Here is a 19,428-nt window from a genome sequence, read left to right as displayed (position 1 = left end):
CAACCCCCCTCGTTTGTTTGATACCCGGCGGACCATACGGCCCACCTGATCCCCCACCTTGCGGAGTTTCTTCAGCGTGGTGTCAATCTTGCGGTTCTTTTGTATGTAGAGTCCCAATACTCTGATTTCATCTTGTTCAGGTATCGGGCCACTAAGCAGGGAGAGGGCAATTTTGGTTGTGCACCTTGGATTGGGACGTATGTGCACGAATTCCGATTTCTTCGGGGAGCACTCAAGGCCGCAGAGGTGTGCATAATCGTCCACAATAGCCGCCGCTTGCTGCAGGTTGGCCTCGATTTCTCCAACCGAACCGTGTGTTGCCCAGAGGGTGATGTCGTCCGCGTACAGGGCATGCTGCACACCCGGGACCTCACCCAGCAGGGTAGGGAGCTTCATCATGGCCAGATTGAAGAGAAGAGGCGAGAGGACTGCTCCCTGTGGAGTCCCTCGCGTACCAAGTTGGTACGGGCCATGTCCACTGTCTTGGAGTCGGATATATGTTTGCCGATCTGTGAGGAATTGCTTGATATATTGGAATGTGTTGTATCCACAGTTCACTTGGGACAGGTGGGAGAGGATGATATCATGAGTAACGTTGTCGAAAGCCCCCCGCAAGTCCAATGCGAGGACCACCTTGTCATCGCTAGGGTGCTCGACGGGATCAAGAATCTCTCTATGAAGTTGCAGCAGCACATCTTGTGCGGACCGGTGTGGGCGGAACCCGTACATGGTGTCTGCAAAGGCGTTGTGCGTTTCTAGGTAGGTGGATAGTCTGTCACGGACCATGGTCTCCATCAACTTCCCCACACAAGAAGTGAGAGATATGGGCCGGAGGTTGTCAGTGTTGCGAGGTTTGCCTGGTTTGGGTATGAATGTGACGAGACCCGTCTTCCAATCCACTGGGAGAGGCGTACCTTCCGTCCAGATGGCATTGAAGTATTCGAGCAGCCGCTCGTAGGCCGGTTCTGGTAGGTTAGCGAGAAGTTTCACAGTTACCTTGTCCCTGCCCGGGGCTGTCCCTCGTTTCATTTTGGCCAGGGCCGCTTTGAGGTCGTGAAGCTGGAACGTTCGATCCAGCTCTGCGTTCTCAGAACCTGCATAAGAGTACGCCGGACCACGCGAATCCTGGTCTGTGTACAGATATTTGTCTCGGAGCGCGTCAGCCAGTTTGGCTGTCTCCGTTGAAGGTGTGAATTGCTCGTTGAAGATGTTTTTGTGTTTCGGTGCGGGTTTGGGTCGGATCAATGAGGGCGCGGAAAAGGCGCCACGTGCTCCGGCTCGACATTTGCCGAGCAGCGGTGTTGCATCGGTCTACCCAGTTCGAGTCGGCGAGTTGGGCCGCATACTCTGCCGCTTGTTGGGTGAGTTCCGCGATGCGGATTTTGAGTTGCCGATTGTACTTCTGTCGGCGCCACCGGCGGACGAGGCTGTGCCGGGCCTCCCAGAGGTGAAGGAGGTGGTTGTCCACCGCCGGGTTCGCCTCTGAGAGCTGAACGTGGTGTTCGGTATCTTTGAGTTGGCAGATGAGGTGTTGTGACCAGGTAGTGTAACCTTGATCCGCTATAGGGGTAGGGTTAGTGTAGTTGGATCTGAATTTGGTCCAGTCTGGAAGGGTTGCTTTAATGTGAGGTCTGGTAAGGGGTTTGGTGCGGATTGTGGTCGCAAGAATGCAGTGGTCGCTACCCAGGGTTTCCTCGGTGTTGTGCCATTCTGCATATCTAATATTTTTGGTAAAGGTGAGATCTGGGCACGTGTCGCGTGCCACGGAGTTCCCAATGCGAGTGGGTTGTGCAGGGTCCGTGTGAAGAGTAAGGCCCAACGTTGACGCAAGTTCCGCCAGCTTGCGTCCTCGTTTTTCTTCACGTATGTATCCCCATAAGGGGCTGGGGGCATTAAAGTCCCCAACGATTATGAGGGGATCCCTGTTCGCCACCTTTAACGCCCGACTGAATAAGTCTGCAAATGTGACGTTTGGAAGTTTGGGAGAGCTGTAAACGTTGAGTACGTGTAATGGGGGGTCCTGTTTGCGTAGCGGAAGGATCGTCACCATCGCATACGAGAAAATCGCCTTGTAATCCAGGTCCACCGGGGAGGCCGTATAATTTTTATGTACGCAGAGGCAGCTCTGCGCATCCTGCTCATACACTGAGTAATTTGTGAGGGTGGCTGCGTCCCCCGGCTCTTGGAGGGCCACTACAGCAGGAGGAGTGGGGAACGTTGTTAAGAAAAGCCGTAGGTCGGCCCGCTTAATACGGGCCTTGAAACCTCTGCAGTTCCACTGTAAAATTTGGACAGGGGCCGAATTGCTGCGTGAGCACCATCGCGGTTTATGAATGTCCGCCATGATTATGATTAGAATTTATGCTTACTGAGAAGGGGCCCGCCTCTGAGCCGGGTGCCCCAATGACAGCAGGTTGCGTCACGCTGGGCAGGTTGAGGACGGGCTCCTGTTCCTCATGTGCGACTTTTGGTCTACCAGCCTTAATATTGGGGCTGCTTATACGCTTGAGTTGGCCGGAGCGCCTGGTAGTTAGAGTTTGTTTCGTCATATGTGCGGCTATAATGGTGGGAATTTTGTCTAGAGCCGCCTTGATGGTGGTTGCGATTTGCATTTCTAAGGCGGAGAATGCGGAGTTCATCTGGGTCTCCAGTGCGCTAACCCTCGCCTCAAGCGCAGACTGAACGGTTGCAGTCTGCGCGTTCGCCGGTGTGTCGCTATCCATCTCCTCCACCGCGGGTGGAGTGGGCCTTTGGGTTGGAAAATTTTGGCGCGCCTCAGTGAGGGCAAGACGCTTCTGTAGGTAAGCGATTTCCTCTTTGAGGGCGGAAATTTGGGATTGCTCGGCCGTTTTTGTCGGCGGTTTGGAAGGGGGGTATGAGGAGGGGCTGCCCTGCCCTTGCTGCTCACCTGGGATCCTTGGATGACGGCTTGCGCCCATGTCCGCGAAGAACCTGGTGGGGGGGTACTCGTTCGTTTCTCCACGTCGGCTTGGGGTGGCGGTGGTACTGCCTTAGGCAACTCCGGCTTGTCGGTAGATGGACCGCCTGACTTTCCGGGAGATGGACCGCCTGGCTTGCCGGTAGATGGAACGCCTGGCTTGCCGGTAGACGGACCGCCTGGCTTGCTCGGGGGCTGGTTGGCTCCCTTGTCCTTGGCTTGGCGGGGCCGCCGTTTCCGGCGTTTACGGCGGCCCTTCTTGTGCGTCGGTCCCTGCTCCGGGCGCAGGGGCTGGGGGGTTCGATACTTTGCAACGCACCCGCGGGCCCCCGTGGTATGGGCTCCGCCGCACAGAGAGCATTTTGGAACGCACTCGTGAGAGACCCGCACCCCCTCAACGAGCTCGGCTTCTTGGCCGCACACACCACATTTGTCCGGTCTTGGGCCGGGGCAGGCGTCCATACGGTGACCGACAACACCGCAGTGACCGCAGGCCGGGATGGTGCGCTGGTATTCACGGACTTGGATGAGCATGCACTCGTAATGTACGTAGCGCGGCTTCAGCTTTCCGGAAAATGTTATTTGCGCCTTGTTTGACGTGCCGAATTTGCGTATATCCAGAATCTCGCCATGGCGCCACTCGAGACTTGAGCGGAGGGATTCCGCTGTGTCTGTATTTCGTACTGTTACCACGCCGTAACAGACGTTACCACCGTCTTGCCTTAGGTGGCCTGTAAGTTGGACTTTCTTATTTTGCAGATTTATCTCGAAGTCCCCGATAATTTTATCTGCAATTTCAGCTTTTGAAGTGTAAATTAGAATTAAATTTTGGTCGCGTACCGGAAGAATTGTGAAAAATTGCGAGCAGTCCGGTCCGAGGTAGGCTATGAACGCCCGCCCGTATCCGTTCTCCTCGAATACCTCTTGCAATGATACTCGAGTTCGCGGCTTGAGGACTACCACGAAGTCTTCGGGTGTCGGTTTTGGTAATGGCAATGGTAATGGTTTTGGTAATGGTAAGCAGGTTGCGATAGTTTTGAACGTATAAACCGGAATAAAATCGGGTTCCTGATCAGGTGGGGAGGAGAAAACAGCCCGGTGAGAGTTCGGAGTGAATCAACAAAGAGAAAGAGGAGCCGTAATGAAGAAAATGAAAATTGTCACTGAAGAGAAGTTTATTTGGACCCAGGAGCGTAAAAGGGACAGCCGTCCCTCTACAGAACAGAAAAACACATTACGGCGAGAGAGAGAGAGAGAGGAAAAAAAATTTATTTACACAGGAATTCGGGGCACGCCCCAGGGTCCCCGCACGACCCCACTGCACTAAAGTGTTTATGTTCCTGAGGTCCATAACACTGGCAGCGCGGCCGGTGGCGTGGTCTGCACGGCCGGGTCCTCCGAGCGCAGCAGGGTACGTCTCCCAGTCCTCCCAGGTCTTGAGGTTCTCTAGGTCCCGCGGGGGAGGGTCCGCCGGTCAGAGGGAAAGGATGTGGAGGGAAGAAGCGAAGGGTTCTGGGCATAGGGCACATGCGGGAGTGGGAAAGGATGGATAATAGTGGGCTAGCTTAATGGGTGAGGGGAGAGTGTGTGTCTGTAGTCTGCGCCAGAGTGTTGCGTGTTTGTTATCTAGGGAGGGGTGGCGACAGATGCCGCCCGGTGCGCACACATACAGTCACAAGCAACGTAAGTGTCCAAAACACAGTGCCGAAAGTACAAGAGTTCAAGAGGGTCCAAACGCACGGGGGAAGCACGCGGGAGAAAGAGAGCGCACCAATTCCGCGCACAAACATGGCGCACAACACTGACACGCGACACTCAGTATGGCAGGAACCGCACTGTCACATGGCCCCTGCTTGCGACGATGAAGCGGCTGCTCCACCGTCCCAGGAACTCTTCTTCCGGCAGCGTCACCCTGTCTCAGCACGCCTGCTGGAACAGGCGTGCTCGCACCCGCTGCAACATCGGGCACATGGCCCGCTGGGGTCGGCGCTGTAAGGAAAAACAAAATTTATGTCTTTTACAAACCGAATGTCTCGAATTCAAACAGCATACTCCTTGAATAATAGTTCACTCGAGCTAGTCACCACGTATAACTAGCTCGGACTTCACCTTCATTCAGACCTAACATGGAACCACCATATTAACCTAATGCTTGCACCTGCTAATCGGTCATCAGGTCTCTTAAAGCATAATTTTGACCATGCTCCTCCTCACCTCCGTGCCGATGCCTATACCACTGAATCATTGCATAACCGCGCAGTTCGTTTTATTTACTCAGATTATTCACGTAATACCAGTATCACAGCCTTGAAGAAACGCGCAAGTCTTAATGATTTATGTCTCCGCCGCAAAGTTGCACGACTGTCACTTTTTCATAAACCGTAACATCATCCATCACTTCATAACGACTTTTTTTCTTTTCCTCCTTCGATTTTTGACCACCGCGATTATCCCTTTAAAGTTCTGTGTTTCACGGGCAGAACATCTGGCTATTCGCATTCATTCTTGCCACGCACAATATCTGATTGGAACACTCTGCCTTCACATATCGCAACCACCACTGATCCTGATAAATATTTTAACCTTATATCTTCAATAACTACTGCTTAACTCTTTGCGTACATTGTCATTTTGTTTGTTCATGGTTTCCTTTTTTGCAGGGTATGTTATTAACATTATTTTTACATTAGAGTTCAGTTTGTATAGTTCTGATACTGTAGCAATTTTCATTCTTTGCAGAGCTGCCATACTTTTGATTCTTTTGCTTATTTATTTCATGCTAAGTGTTTTATTTCCGGTTTTGTTCCTGGACACCCTCGGAATCAGAATACCGGCCAACGACCCAACCCTCCTCGCCATCCCACGACGCCTTCATCGGGAGCTTCTCATCAGGCCGCTCCCGAGGAATGTGCACCCGTCCCACCATGAGCAGCGCCGCAGATCCCGTGCGAAGACACTCCATCAAGCGTACGGCTCCGAGCTGGACGCCGTATGGGCGGACGCTGCCTGCACGTGTGATGAAGCGACAGCAGCTGTCGTGGACTCCTCTTCATCCACCCTCCTCACACTACCTCTCCCTCCAGACACGTCCCCAGAGGCTGCAGAGGAAGCCGCCATTGCACTTGCTATCACTCGCACGGAAGCCCGATATATTTTAAGTGACTCTAAAACTGCTATACAAAATTTTGCTAGAGGCCGAGTCCATGTCCCTGCTTTTGGCATACTAGACTCGCCCGACGCACCCCCGCCCCGCCAAGTGGAGCTGATATGGGTGCCTGCGCACTCTGGGAATCCCGGAAACGAGGCCGCCAACCTTTTAGCCCGAGGTTCTTTAAGCCGGGCGCAGGTGGCCTCGGATCGGGGATTCACGAAGGAGCGCATGCACTCATTCAGTGAGCTGACCCAGGCATACAGAGCCTCTCGCCAGCTCTACCCCCCGCCCCACCCCTCCCTAGATAACAAACACGCAACACTCTGGCGCAGACTACAGACACACACACTCCCTTCACCCCTTAACCTAGCCCACTATCATCCCTCCTTTCCCACTCCCGCATGTGCCCTATGCCCAGAACCCTTCGCTTCTTCCCTCCACATCCTTTCCCTCTGCCCGGCGGACCCTCCCCCGCGGGACCTAGAGAACCTCAAGACCTGGGAGGACTGGGAGACCCTGCTGCGCTCGGAGGACCGGGCCTTGCAGACCATCGCCACCGGGCGTGCTGCCAGTGTTATGGACCTTCGGAACATAAACACTTAAGTGCAGTGGGTCGTGCGGGGACCCTGGGGCGTGCCCCGAATTCCTGTGTATATAAAGTTTTTTCTCTCTCTCTCTCTTGTTTTATATTCGCGGTTTTGTTTTATTTTGATCAATTGCCTTTGGCTCTCCTTATGTAATACCCTCTCGAGGGCCTTTAGGGGTATTTTGTATACATAAATAAATAAATAAATAAATAAATAATAAATAAATAAACAATATAGTTTACAGCCGCTCCAGTTAGCATGAAGTGTTGGCGCGTTCCACGGAGAGAGAAGTATCTTTTGCAGCGTGGTTCTGAATATGCTGCCAAGAAGGTAGCACATTTTATGAGCCGCAATGGTCTGCTCGGGAGAACCGTTACCAGTGACCGTTTCGGCCCACCGTGCTGAAAGATAGTTACATCATCATCAGCAGCAGCGTGACTACGCCCACTGCAGGACAAATGCATCTCCTATGTCTCTCCAATTAACCCTGTCCTTTGCCAGTTGCGGCCACCCTATTCCCGCAAGCTCTTTGATCTCATCCGCCCATCTAGCTTTCTGCCGTGCCCTGGCATGGTTGCCTTCTATTGGAATCCACTTTATTACCCTTAAGGACCAGCGGTTCTCTTAGCTTCGCATTACATGCCCTGCCCAAGCCCATTTCTTCTTCTTGACTTCGACTAGGATGTCATTAATACGCGTTTGTTGCCTCACGCACTCCGCCTACTTCCGATCTCTCAACGTTACACCTACCATTTTTTCTTTCATAGCTCGTTGCGTTGTCCTTCACATAAGCTGAACCCTCTTTGTTAGCCTCCACGTTTCTGCCCCATAGGTGAGTACCGGTAAGGTACAGCTGTTGTATACTTTTCTCTTGAGGGATAATGGTAAACTGCCATTCATGATCTGAGAGAACCTGCCATGTGCTCTCCACCCCGTTCTTATTCTTCTAGTTATTTCCGTCTCATGATTAGGACCAGTGGCCACTACCAGCCCTAAGTAGACATATTCTCTTACTACTTCCAGCACCTCGCTAAAAATTGCGAACTGCTGTTTCCTTGCTAGGCTGTTGAACAATACTGTAGTTTTCTGCAAGTTAATTTTTAGACCTACCGTTGTGCTCTGCCCCCGATAGTTTCAGTAACGCCTAAAGGGCTTGGAACACGGGCGCAACTTTATGCTGGCTGCAGCGGCAGTTTCCTTGTGTTCCACCAAGTAAAGCGGCGCCGCAGGGTCACATATGTTCCACCCACCCACTTTTTCCCGTAGCTCCAGACTGATGAGGAGGCACAGGCGACGTCACGCACAGCCATCGACTGTTTGCTGGAAGAGCAAGGAACGGGTGCTTGTTTTGATGAAAAAAAATGCAGCGCGTAGAGGCTTTGGCCTTTGGGCGTGCTTCGCGGCGGAAATTTGCAACAGTGAGCTGCGAGCTCATTCAGGTGGCCGCCGAGTGTTGGTTATGTACCTTTCTACGCACGTGCTGTGTGTACCGTTGTTGAAGACTTCAGGGCAGGTGCATGATATCAGCACCTTCCCAGTCAATTGCTTCTGGCTTTTTTTTTTTGTCGGCGTTGTTGTGCTCCCGATCAGTTGTGAATGTTTTGTGTTTTGACGAAATGCGATCTATCTTAAAGATCAGCAAGAAACGAGTACAGAGCCCAGGATGACGGTGAAACACGTATTTAAGCAAGACCACTGTCATCAAAACGTCTTAGCTACTTCTTGACAGTGAAAGCGCTCAAAAGGACAAGGACGACAGAAAAGGAAAGACATACAAAGCGCTTACTTTCAACTGATTTTATTTCATGCGAAAAGCAACTTTATACTTATGGTAATCACCTGCGCATGCTTACAAGAACATTACCAACGAGTGATAGCTGGCACGTTCTTTCAGACAACCGGCATGCCCGATGTAAGATAGGACATCTCTTTATCCGACAACAAAATTGACGGAGCGCTTACGCAATCATTGAGATAGCACGAGCGGGCGATGATTGCGAAATAAAATCAGTTGAAAGTAAGCGCTTTGTATATCTTTCTTTTTCTGTCGTCCTTGTCCTGTTGAGCGCTTTCACTGTCAAGATGGAAAACCAACTCGCCCACTCAATTCCATTATTCAATTAGCTACTTCACCAGATGTTGCGCCTGCCTAGAATTTATTTTTCCGCCAAACAAAGTGAACTTTCATTGTTTCGCAGAATGGATTGTTGTGGTCGGCATTTTGGAGTTTTCTTCCGATGAACATTTTTTTTCCTGTGTGTGATAATTTCTACCCCGCTGTTCTATGTAGCAGAGTAAAGAATAAAAAAATGTGGGTCAAGCCCGGATTAACAAAGTCACTTCGCCAGTGCATTCTTTTCCCTGCGTGCGCCCTCCACCGTAATTCAGTTTTTCCTTTGTTTACTTAATGCCGCCTTCTTTGTATAGATCTGTACGCTCCTAGCCTCTGTTCTGGCCACAAGATATTTGTACTTGCTCATTGTTTGCGACACACTTTCGTCGGAAGCCTGCGAATACTGTAAATCATAGCGATTACCGTTATTTGCTGAGTGCCACTAAGAACTTACTTTACAGAAGAATGGCTACAATGCAGGATTCAAGTCACTATTAGAAGGAGTTTAGTTAAGTTGGGTTTAACGTCCCAAACCGGCTCAGGCTATGAGGGACGTCATAGTAAAGGGCTGCTGAAATTTCGACCACCTGGGGTTATTTAACGTGCATTGACATCGCACAGTACACGTACCTCTAGAATTTCGCCTCCATCGAAATTCACCCACTGTCGCCGGTATCGAACTCACGTCTTTCAGGTCAGCTGCCGAGCGGCATAGCCACTGAGCCACCGCGGCGACTCAGAATTAAAAATAAGTATTAAGGTTATGTTTATGCTTAAGAAATAAGCATAAGATATAAGCATGCGACTATAAGTGCTGGCAGAAAGCTTGAGTTGTGCTATTTGCGCGAGACGACTGGACGATGATGCCGAGAAAACAGAATAGTTAATGACTTTACTACAGCTAACGCATAATATAGTGAAAATAGTACGCAACACTAATTTTAACTTTTTGTAGCCGGTTTAAACATCAATGTCGAAAATGTTATAATCCTTATTCGAACAAAACCGTGCCACAGAAATTTAACATTCTGCTGGTCAGTGTGCATGGGAAAGCGATTCTGGATGTGCAGAGCTGTTTACTGAGGCAGTAGATTGACGCTTGTCTGATGTGCTTCTTTCTTCCAGCGACGACCGCAAGGCACCAGACAGCGCACCGATTGTTGTCTTGGCAACTGGCGAGCATAAAAAGACCGAGCGATAAGAGCGCGCTGCTAAGGGGCGGCAAGTCTACTCATACAAGCCTCCGAGCAGCGAGCGGACGCGTTTAGCGATGCCTCCTGGTAACCAGCAGTACACCCTGGTCGGGTTCTCTGTGGAACTCGACTGGAGACCCCTGTGCTTCGTGAAACCCATACCGGAATACGCAGTGTGCTCCGCCTGTGGTCTGGTTCGCAGAAAGGCCGCCTTGCTTCCCTGTAGGCACTCACTGTGCGAGCCTTGCTGCGCGCTGAGCTCGCAGGGCCGTGACGTCGTCTGCCCTCTGGATGGCAGGCAATGTGAAGAAGGTGACGTCGAGCTGAGGGACACCGATGCTGACGAGCTACTGCGGAGGGAGGTAAGTGAAATTTCTTCGGTTTCATGTTCGTAACTTCTGTAGTGTAAACTGGAGAGAGACTTCAGTCCACCTTAAGACAGTTGAGCAACAGCGCTATAGAGTGACATTAATTAGCGCCACGAATTCGGGATGCTAATGAACTACGCGTTGCTGCAATATGCACCCTGTTCTAGGCGATGTGTTCGTGCAAGGCCTCCGTTTATCCTTACTCAGCAAACGTTCCCTAATGCAGAGGCAGCTTGGCCGGCTCGCGACCCAAAGGACCAAGGTTCGGTTCGAGCTCTTGACGATGCAGTTTTTCTTGAAACGGAAATTTAGATGGCTCGGTGATCAAAAGTTCTTCGATGAGAATTTTCGAGACACGGAGCCACGCCGGGTTTTCCGCTAATCGAGAGCTGCAATGCTCTCAACGTATTGGACGGAGCGCCTGAGTAAGATGAGCATTAGAAAAGACTCTGGTAATTGGTTATCCAGCTGTCTCTTTTCGAGACTAACTATTGCAACAAAAGCTTTCGTGTAATGATGGTGAAAAACCAGTAAAAGGCTGTAAGCAAGCATCCAGTTGTGTTCGGAATGGGGCGTGACCCTAGCAGAAGCTGCAGTCATTTAATTGAAAAATTCGCACCAACTTTGGAACAAAACTCTTCAACGGTTAGAACTGGTTTTAAATTTTTGTTCTTTTTGCCTGGGGGAAATGTAAGAACCATGTGTTACTGACTTCGCGTTGAGAATAATAAAGCAGACAGTACTTTTATTTCCATGGTTTAAAAGTTGAGCGAAAATAGAATTCCCTGACTGGCTCTTAGAGTGCATCAATTTGAAAATTGAGGATTGGAGACCGAGAATCACCCAATGGAAACCCTCAGTTTGTGGATATGAGATCTACAGTCGCGTACCAATGGCATGCTTCTTTTATCTGGGCTAAACTCGCTCATCTAAAGTGGCACCGAGTGAGGTGATTCTGTCTGAAGTATCTCTCCAAGAGTGGAAGGGCGTATTTGTCGAAGGTACCGCCGTGTGGTTGTCACCCTCAGCATGTAAGAGTTCGAAGAAACATTGCTCAACATATGCCGGCAATATCACAACTTGGAACTTAGTTCTTAGGGCAACAAATTCGTGCTATATCGTGCATGCTGCCATACAGATGTGGAAAAGCATATATGTGGAATGTGGAAAATCATTTATCGTGGCTACGAACGTGCCATGCAAGTTCAAAGGAGTTTCCAAATATCTGTGATGCTCCAGAGGGCTTAGATTAAATTTTCTTATTGTGTTTGGAAAATTTTAGCGAATTTTCAGTACGACTGATGGTCACCGCACGCATTTGTCGCAGCAAAACTGGTGCAGTATAATCGGTGGATAAGTTACCTAATCAGGACTACTTTCTTTTTGTCGCGTTTAAGTGCCATGTGTTTCAATCGGGACGGGTATTTTTCTTGCAGGTCATGTGCTGGAACGAAGGGAGAGGCTGCGGAGTAGTACTCAGTGCATCAAAAATTGCCGATCACTTCACTCGTGAATGCGAATACCACTTAGTTCGCTGCCCAAGGTGTTCGCGCACATTTTCTTGCAGCGGCATCTGCGCGCACTTGAGATCGGAATGTTGTGCTACTACGACGCCCCTTGCATCCGGACGCGAAGGATATACCAACCCAAAGGACGACACGGCGCTTCTTGCATCGCTCAGACGCACCTTAGAAGAGCAGGCTGGAGAAATGAAGGCACTTATGGAGCGAGTGCTCAATGGCTTTGGAATGACCAGTAGGCGACTCAACGAACTTGTTTACAGGCTTAACAGCTGCCAGGAACAATTAAGTGAATTGTGGGCAGGCTTTAACAGGCTGGAAGGCGCGGTGAATTGCGATATGGCCCGAAGAGTGAAAGGACAATGTGACTTTCAAGAAAAATGCTTGCATGAAATCACTGCAGTTCATGAGAAAATGAAAGAATGTTTGCCTGCAAGCCGCGACACTCTGGAAATGCTTTCTAACAGCGTACAAAGGTTAGAAAATTTACTGAGAAGTGAGGTTTTAAAGCAGGCGAAAGAGCGTTCTGAAGAGGCTTCCCAGATCGGAGAGGGCATCGCGGAAGCTAAGAAAGAGATGAATACTTTGGAAGATGTTATGAAGAGAATCGAAAAGTCTGTGAGATGGGCGCACCGGCAGGGATCGTTGTGTGAGTTTTACGTAAAAGGCGTCGCATCTCTACGAGAAGCAGCCCTTCAAGATGACTGCTCTAGTTTTGAATTCGATAAAGTCTACCTTCAAGGCTACTGCTTGTCACCTGGAATCTTAGTGAATTTAGATTACGGAAGAATTAAGCTGCGCGCGCAGTTTCGCTTGCACAAAGGTGAAATAGACGATTTGGTCCAGTGGCCATTTAGAAATGCGGTGAAACTGCGCGTCCTACATCCAACTGAAGAGGCACACCGCGAAATTGCAGGACGGGCCAGCGGCCCTCTTTCTTCTTGTCAAAGGCCAATGGAATCAAGATATGAGAGCCGATGGAATTGTTATACTTGCCTTGACCTCGATGACTTAATCAGTGGCGGCTACGTGGAAGATGATCAGCTAAAGGTGGTATTTCTGCTGCTGCGCTGATACCTGCTTTAACTAAAGTAGGAACAAGACTGCTTCGACGAATTTCACTCCATGAGTATAGCAGCAGTTGATTCCGTAGTTCAAAGCCGCTCGAGGTAACGTGAACCGGTGTCGAGGCCATCAACCATCGAAGAGCGTATTATCTTGGGAAGAAACCAAAGAAAACGCTGGGAAGAAAACAGAGCATAGTACGTGCCACAACGCCCTGCACGGGTGCTGCTTTATCAGTGACTTTTTCGGCGCGCCATGCTGAAAGGTGGTTCCAGTAAGACCGAAGGGCTTGGGAGACACACTTCATCCAAGCTGCAGCGAGAGTTTCCTTGTGTTCCAGCAACTGAAGTGGCGCAACAGGGTCATCGAGGTTCTGGCCATCCACTTGCCCCGCGCCTGCAGACTGACCAGGAAGAAGAGGGCACGTTACGCACAGTCATCGAATGTTTGTTGAAACAGCAAAAAGCAGGTGCTTGTTTTCATGAAAATGAGTGCAGCGTGTAAAGATTTTGGCTTTGGGACATGTTTCGCAGCGGAAAGTCTAAAACAGAGCTGGGAGTGAAGCCAGGTGTCAGCTGAGTGTTCAGTGTCTGCCTTTCTACGCACGTATTGTCTGTACCGTTGTTGAGGGCTTTGTATAAAGTTCGATTTTTTTTTTATTTTCCTCTTTGCGACTGGATGTCTTCTCTCGAACGCTACAAGTGAGTGTCTGATATGTCGCCACTGCCGAGTTGCATGGATATCGAATAATAGCAGAAGACACAAGATGCGGGACCTTTAGTTGTGCCAATGTCACACTTGGAAGTATACTGAAGGATTCTCTGGGACATATCCTTTATCTGGTAAGTAAAATTAGCTTCCCTTCAGCACTGACATTGCTGACAGAGACCACGCTCCATTGAGTTGGTGAGTTTTACGCTGTCGTCCCGCTTATGATACGCACTCACGCGTTAATAGGAGGCCAACCAATCCTCCACATCAGTGTCATACGTGCCGCTGAAATAGGCTGGGTCAAGTGCCGCGCTATGCCGGAACAGATGACAACCGAGGGAAGTGGTGATGCAGGTTGGGTGGCGGTCTCAGGCATCGCGGAAATGAGAGGCAAAACACTTCTGCGAAGCTCCAGGGTGAGGGGATCGCTGGCACCTCCACCAAACGTAGTGCAGGACGTCTTTCAAGGCGCTGCGACGCGAACGGCTAGCGGCTCAGTCCCGGTACAAACCAGAGGCGGCGATCAGTCCAGCACAAGCACGAGCATCGACATGGTTTTCACTTGTCGTCGTCGTCCTTAAGCGCCAGCCGCCGAGAGTTCGAGAGCCGAAGGCCTGTCTTACAAAGGGAAGGATGGGAGAGCCGCTCGCTATCCCAGCTGCATGAAAAAATTCGGGGACAATCAATACAATTGATGCGACCGACTGCGATAGCACTGCCCGTGTACTGTGCGATGTCAGTGCACGTTAAAGAACTCCAGGTGGTCGAAATTTCCGGAGTCCTCCACTACGGCGTCTCTCATAGCCTTAGTCGCTTTGGGACGTTAAACCCCATAAACCAAACCAAACCAAACCCACTTTGTGTATTAAGCGTTCCTTGTTTGGCGCGTGCCTGCGGCGGTGGTTGCAAATCTCCCGCCGTTAGGCTTACCTCAAGGCACGTCAGATGCCATTACCTGGGCCTTTTTTCCATAGTGTGCTTGGAAGCGGAGGAAAGAGTATCAAGAGGCCGAAATCTACAGTACAGCGCAAGAGAGGTGCTATGGTGGGGCTAACGAAACTGAATTGCTAAATAATAGTGTTTGAGACGTCTTTGAAGCACTTCTTGAGCAGAGCTCATCAACTCGCTCAATCACTGCATTGCGTTAACATGAACACATGAGCTAAATATTGTTACGTGGCGGCCAGCCGAAGAATGAGGCGTGGTGAACGATGGCTATGAGATGATTTAATGGCCGCTGGCCTAGCGCGAGCTCTCCGTCCCGCGCCACTGCCAGCTTCGTCTTCGTCACAATATTACATTTATACATGCAGGATAGACCCCCACGATAGCGCGCGAAGGATCGAAATAGCGCATCCTCCTACGTATGCCAGTTGAGAGATGACTGTTGATTTGATGCTTTCAGATGTCAGGCAGCTGCTGTTGCAGCGGCTAATAAGCAGCGTCGCTCTGCCCGTTCAGGGTGCTTCGATCGCCAGGGAATTCCCCCGCCGGTCGGCGGTGGGGCAGGCTGAAGACCGACGGCGTTTGAACGCTCAAAAAGTCACTAGAGCAGAGAGAAAGGTGCGATTCACAGATATAGGTATTATTACTACATATTAACGAGCTTCTACAAAGCGGAGCAAGAAATTTTAAAAATGTTGCTTTAGGATGTTCGTGAAGCGGCGTTCTTCAACATCCCAGGCATACCTGAGCATTATTAAAGTGAAAAGAATTAACGCCCCATGAGATCAAAAAGCCGTCATCGGAAGTTGCCCGCAGATCGCGTCCGTAAAATGTGTCCACAGGAAGTGGTACCTGTCATGTGTTATATTTAATGACTGTATAGTATGTAGTCACGCCAATGTATAAACTGGTTATAACGATGTTTCATGTAACGAACGATGCGTTGCTTGAAGTGATGACGTCATCTAAGGGTGATGTGACAAGTGTGATGTAACCAAGGATGATTTGCGAAAACTAAAAAAGAGTGATGACGGTGCCCGATGGTCGTGTGATAAGGGTCACTGGACGACGATGAATTAAGAGTCATACGACAGTGTCATGTGACAACGAACTTGAAAAAGTTGTAACCTCATTCAAGGGTCATATGATAACTGCCCTGTGACAACAAACAGAAAAGTTCCAAAGTCATTTAAAGTCCCGTGACAGTGCACAAGCGAAGCGCCTAGCAGCCAAACGAAGCACCTAATACATGCAACAATAACTCAGTTCCTTCGCATTTCTCCAACGTAGCAGACTAGTGCTCTCAATATTTTCGACCCACTTTCAAAGGCACTGCAATACAGCCTGTGGCGATCCGTAGGGGTCTAATACAGTGGCAAGCGATGCTTACTGTTTGTGCCGTTACGGTTTTGAGTCCTACTCATGATTAATTCGATTGAGTTATGTAACAGCCCGGTACGATGTGAACTCAAACACCCCAGAGACGTGGGAGTCTCTCCTGCGTACTTCCGAGCCGGCAGACCAACGCCGGCTTTTTCAGCGCGCGGTGGAGGCCGCGACATTCCAAGGGATCTCCGCCGACCTCCTCTAAGCCATCGCAACCGGTCCATGGACTGGTTCCCTGTTTTTGGGAGTAATAAAAGAGATCACCACCTCGTAGCCGTTTTGGCGAATCAGGGAATTTCATGACAGGGCGATTCCGGAGACCTCCATACGGCACGTCTTTCTTCTTTTCTTCTTTCACTCCCTCCTTTATCCCTTCCCTTACGGCGCGGTTCGGGTGTCCACCGAGATATGTGAGATAGTTACTGCGTCATTTCCTTTCCTCAAAAACCAATTTTGCGCAGAACGCCGCTGTGTTTTTTTTAGTGTCTGATGAGGCTACAAAGGATATGGCATGAAAATTGTGCCAGAAGTCACGTGCTACGTGACTTCTGCGTGCTAGTCACGTGCCACGTGCTAGTCACGTGCCAGAAGTCACGTATTAGGATTGTTTGCTTCATCGCGCAGCGCCGTCATCTGCATCACTGGAGTCTCTTTCAGTTGCCGGTCATGTCTGGGGCCTGGCACGACGAGAGAATAAATGGATACTGAAGCAAAATCTTAACTCAGCCGCATGACACTGCCACCACCCCACAGTACCTTGTCCCCGAGGTATGTGAGATAGTTACTGCGTCATTTCTTTTCCTCAAAAGCCAATTTTGCTGAGGACGCCGCTGATATTTTTTTTTGCCTGATGAGACTACAAAGTATATCGCATGAAAATCGCGCCAGAAGTCGCGTGCTTTCGAGAGGACTACTAGGATTGTCTGCTTCATCGCGCAGCGCCGTCATCTGCATCACTGGAGTCCCTTTCAGTTGTCGGCCATGCCTGCAACCTGCATGACGCTAGATTAAACGGATACTGAAGCATAGTCTTAAAATTGAACAAAAACGCTCAAAATAGATTCTCGGAATGTGGTCACATCAAAATCTAGTCGCCACTTTGCAGATTTCTCAGCGGGTGGTCTTATTTTCGATGTTTTATGAGGGCGCGCCAAGCCCTCCCGGTCGGCATGAGGTGGAGAGCGTGACGTTATGACACCGTCGTCCGACAGGTAATCGGTCGCGTCACTCGAAACGCGATGTCGCACTGCAGTTTGGGTACATCAAGCGATAAGGCTCCGAACCGCTGACGCTGCCGACGCAAAACTGGCAAAACCCTTGAGTTGCGATGGCAGTGATGCTCCTGCGGAAAGAGTGGGCGTGCGGATCTATGACGTCCAGTCGCAGCTGCCACAGGCGGCTGCCAGGTGCAACGATAGGGCAATAAATCGCGAAAAAAGACGTGTTATCTGCTTTTTGCTCTGAAATGCTTGTCGCATTTAACAATTTTGGCAGTCAAGCTCTTGTTTGCATGCAAACGAGCAGCTCCAAAAGTTTGGTTCAGTATTCGTTTCAGATTGCGATTCTCTCCTGGCATCGCGGCGCATGCGGTGCACGTGAAATTGCACCGAACGACGAACACGACACGAGAAATGGCCCGGCGCAGCCTTCACTTTAAGTTTAAAAAAATGTGACATAACAGGCGTCACTAAAGTCGTTCATGTCTCCATGCCGTACTCCTTTCCACTGCAATATCTGCCCTAACCGGGATGGCCAGATTGAAACGGTGAAAACGAAAATCAGGCGACATTTTGTTTTCTCGATAAGTGTTTCGAGTAAGTAAATCTGTGTATACAGTATTTACAGCCATGTGTCAAGGCAATGTAATCCTAAATTCAACAACAGCTGGTGCACTGCACCGTTAATAAAAACAAGCCTATCCGGCATTAAATAAGTAGCCATCACGCTCAGTGTGCTTAACTTCGCTACAAACATTTGGTAGTTGGCACCTGTCCTTCGTCTCCTCGTCTTTCTGTGTGTGTACTTAGCCCAATGTCTTTCTCAAAAATCCAAAGCCAACTAGCTCGGCAACACACGTTACATTTACCTGTCTCTAGCTCATATTACGTACCACATACACATGCTGATGTGTGTCGAGAGTAGAAATGAGTGAGCACAAATGAGTTGAGTCGAAGTGAGTCGTGAGTGGTTATGAGTGATTGCCCCAGATGACCGGTGAATCTGAGTGGTCCCTAGCTAGTTGTGAGCCTAAATAAATTTCTTCATGACCTCGAGTGCCTGTACGAGTCAGTTTTAGTGAGCTCGTAGGATGACCAAGCTTTTGTTTTGTGAGTCAGCCCGAGTGAGCGTTCCTGATTTTACCAGCGTTGCCCTTCTGATCTACATAGGATTACCTTAAGAAAAAGTATTGTTTGCACATAAACCGCCCAGAAAGCCCTATGTTTCCGTTATAATCATTAAATTGTGTTCTCCCGAAAAGTGTGCCCGAGCAGCACTCATCGCTCCGCCTGTGGTCCACCTTCATACACAAACAGTCCCAGGCGCCGGACTATCGGATGATGGAACCAGAACCACTACCCCGGCGGCAAATCGTTCGGACAAGCTGGAGAACCCTGTAAACCCCCGTGGTTTCTTTTGCATCACAACCCGTTGCTGGTTCAAATCGCGTCATAAGATTTTACAACAAAGCAAAAATGTCCTATGGCTCATGGGAGACGTGTGACTAGAACTCTAGACATCACATCAGTCAGCCTGCAATCACAACGGTCTTTAAGGCCAAAAGCTTTATATGACGCCTCAGTACAAATCCGGCGTTGTCTGACCATGCACGAGAAACGGCGAGAAACCCCGTGTCGCCTCATGAAGACATCGACAGTGCCTACATTATCAGGATTAAAAGAAAAATAAAATTTCATCCGAAACTAATTTTGAACTATCATCAACAACATCCTAAGCTCAGTTCAGGACAAAGGCGTCTCCCATATATTTCCAATTAACCATGTCCTTTGCCAGCTGCGGCCACCCTATCCCCGCAAACTTCTTAATCTCTACCACCCATACAATATTGTGATGTCCCCTGCTGCTACGCTTCCCTTTCCTTGGAATTGAGTTTGTTACACTTAACGACCATCGGTTATGTTGCCATCGCAGCACATGCCCAGCCCAAGCAGATTTATATTGCTAGCGAAGTGTGTTCTTGTAATCAGGAACGCATTTGCATTGCGCGAATCCGCTCCTGATTGCAAGAACACGCGCATCCTGTTCCGACACAGCGATAAACTAACACGCGAGGTAATGGGGGCCATCTGTACTCACCACAAGGGTACGATGTGTATCAGCAGCCCTTTCATTGCATTATCGGAGAGGATCTATCTGACCACCCACGTGCCTTCCAGATGACTTCTATTGTCTTGATAAGTATTTTAATGTTTGTAAATATACACCTTTCGTT

The 19,428-nt window shown here is 49.7% G+C and overlaps 1 long non-coding RNA gene across 1 annotated transcript; it reads left to right on the top strand.

Moving 5' to 3' along the window:
• The first annotated feature begins 10,027 nt into the window (after positions 1–10,027).
• LOC149329250 (uncharacterized) lies at positions 10,028–13,594 on the top strand. Its single transcript, XR_016285850.1, has 2 exons — positions 10,028–10,344; positions 11,787–13,594. It is a non-coding gene; the product is annotated as an uncharacterized LOC149329250 (long non-coding RNA).
• The last annotated feature ends 5,834 nt before the right edge of the window (positions 13,595–19,428 follow it).

This window comes from Amblyomma mixtum, chromosome 9 (genome assembly GCF_055824585.1).
Source record: "Amblyomma mixtum isolate Tamu chromosome 9, ASM5582458v1, whole genome shotgun sequence".
In the NCBI taxonomy this organism is placed as follows: Eukaryota; Metazoa; Arthropoda; class Arachnida; order Ixodida; family Ixodidae; genus Amblyomma; species Amblyomma mixtum.
This window is presented reverse-complemented; position numbering and strand designations above follow the sequence as displayed.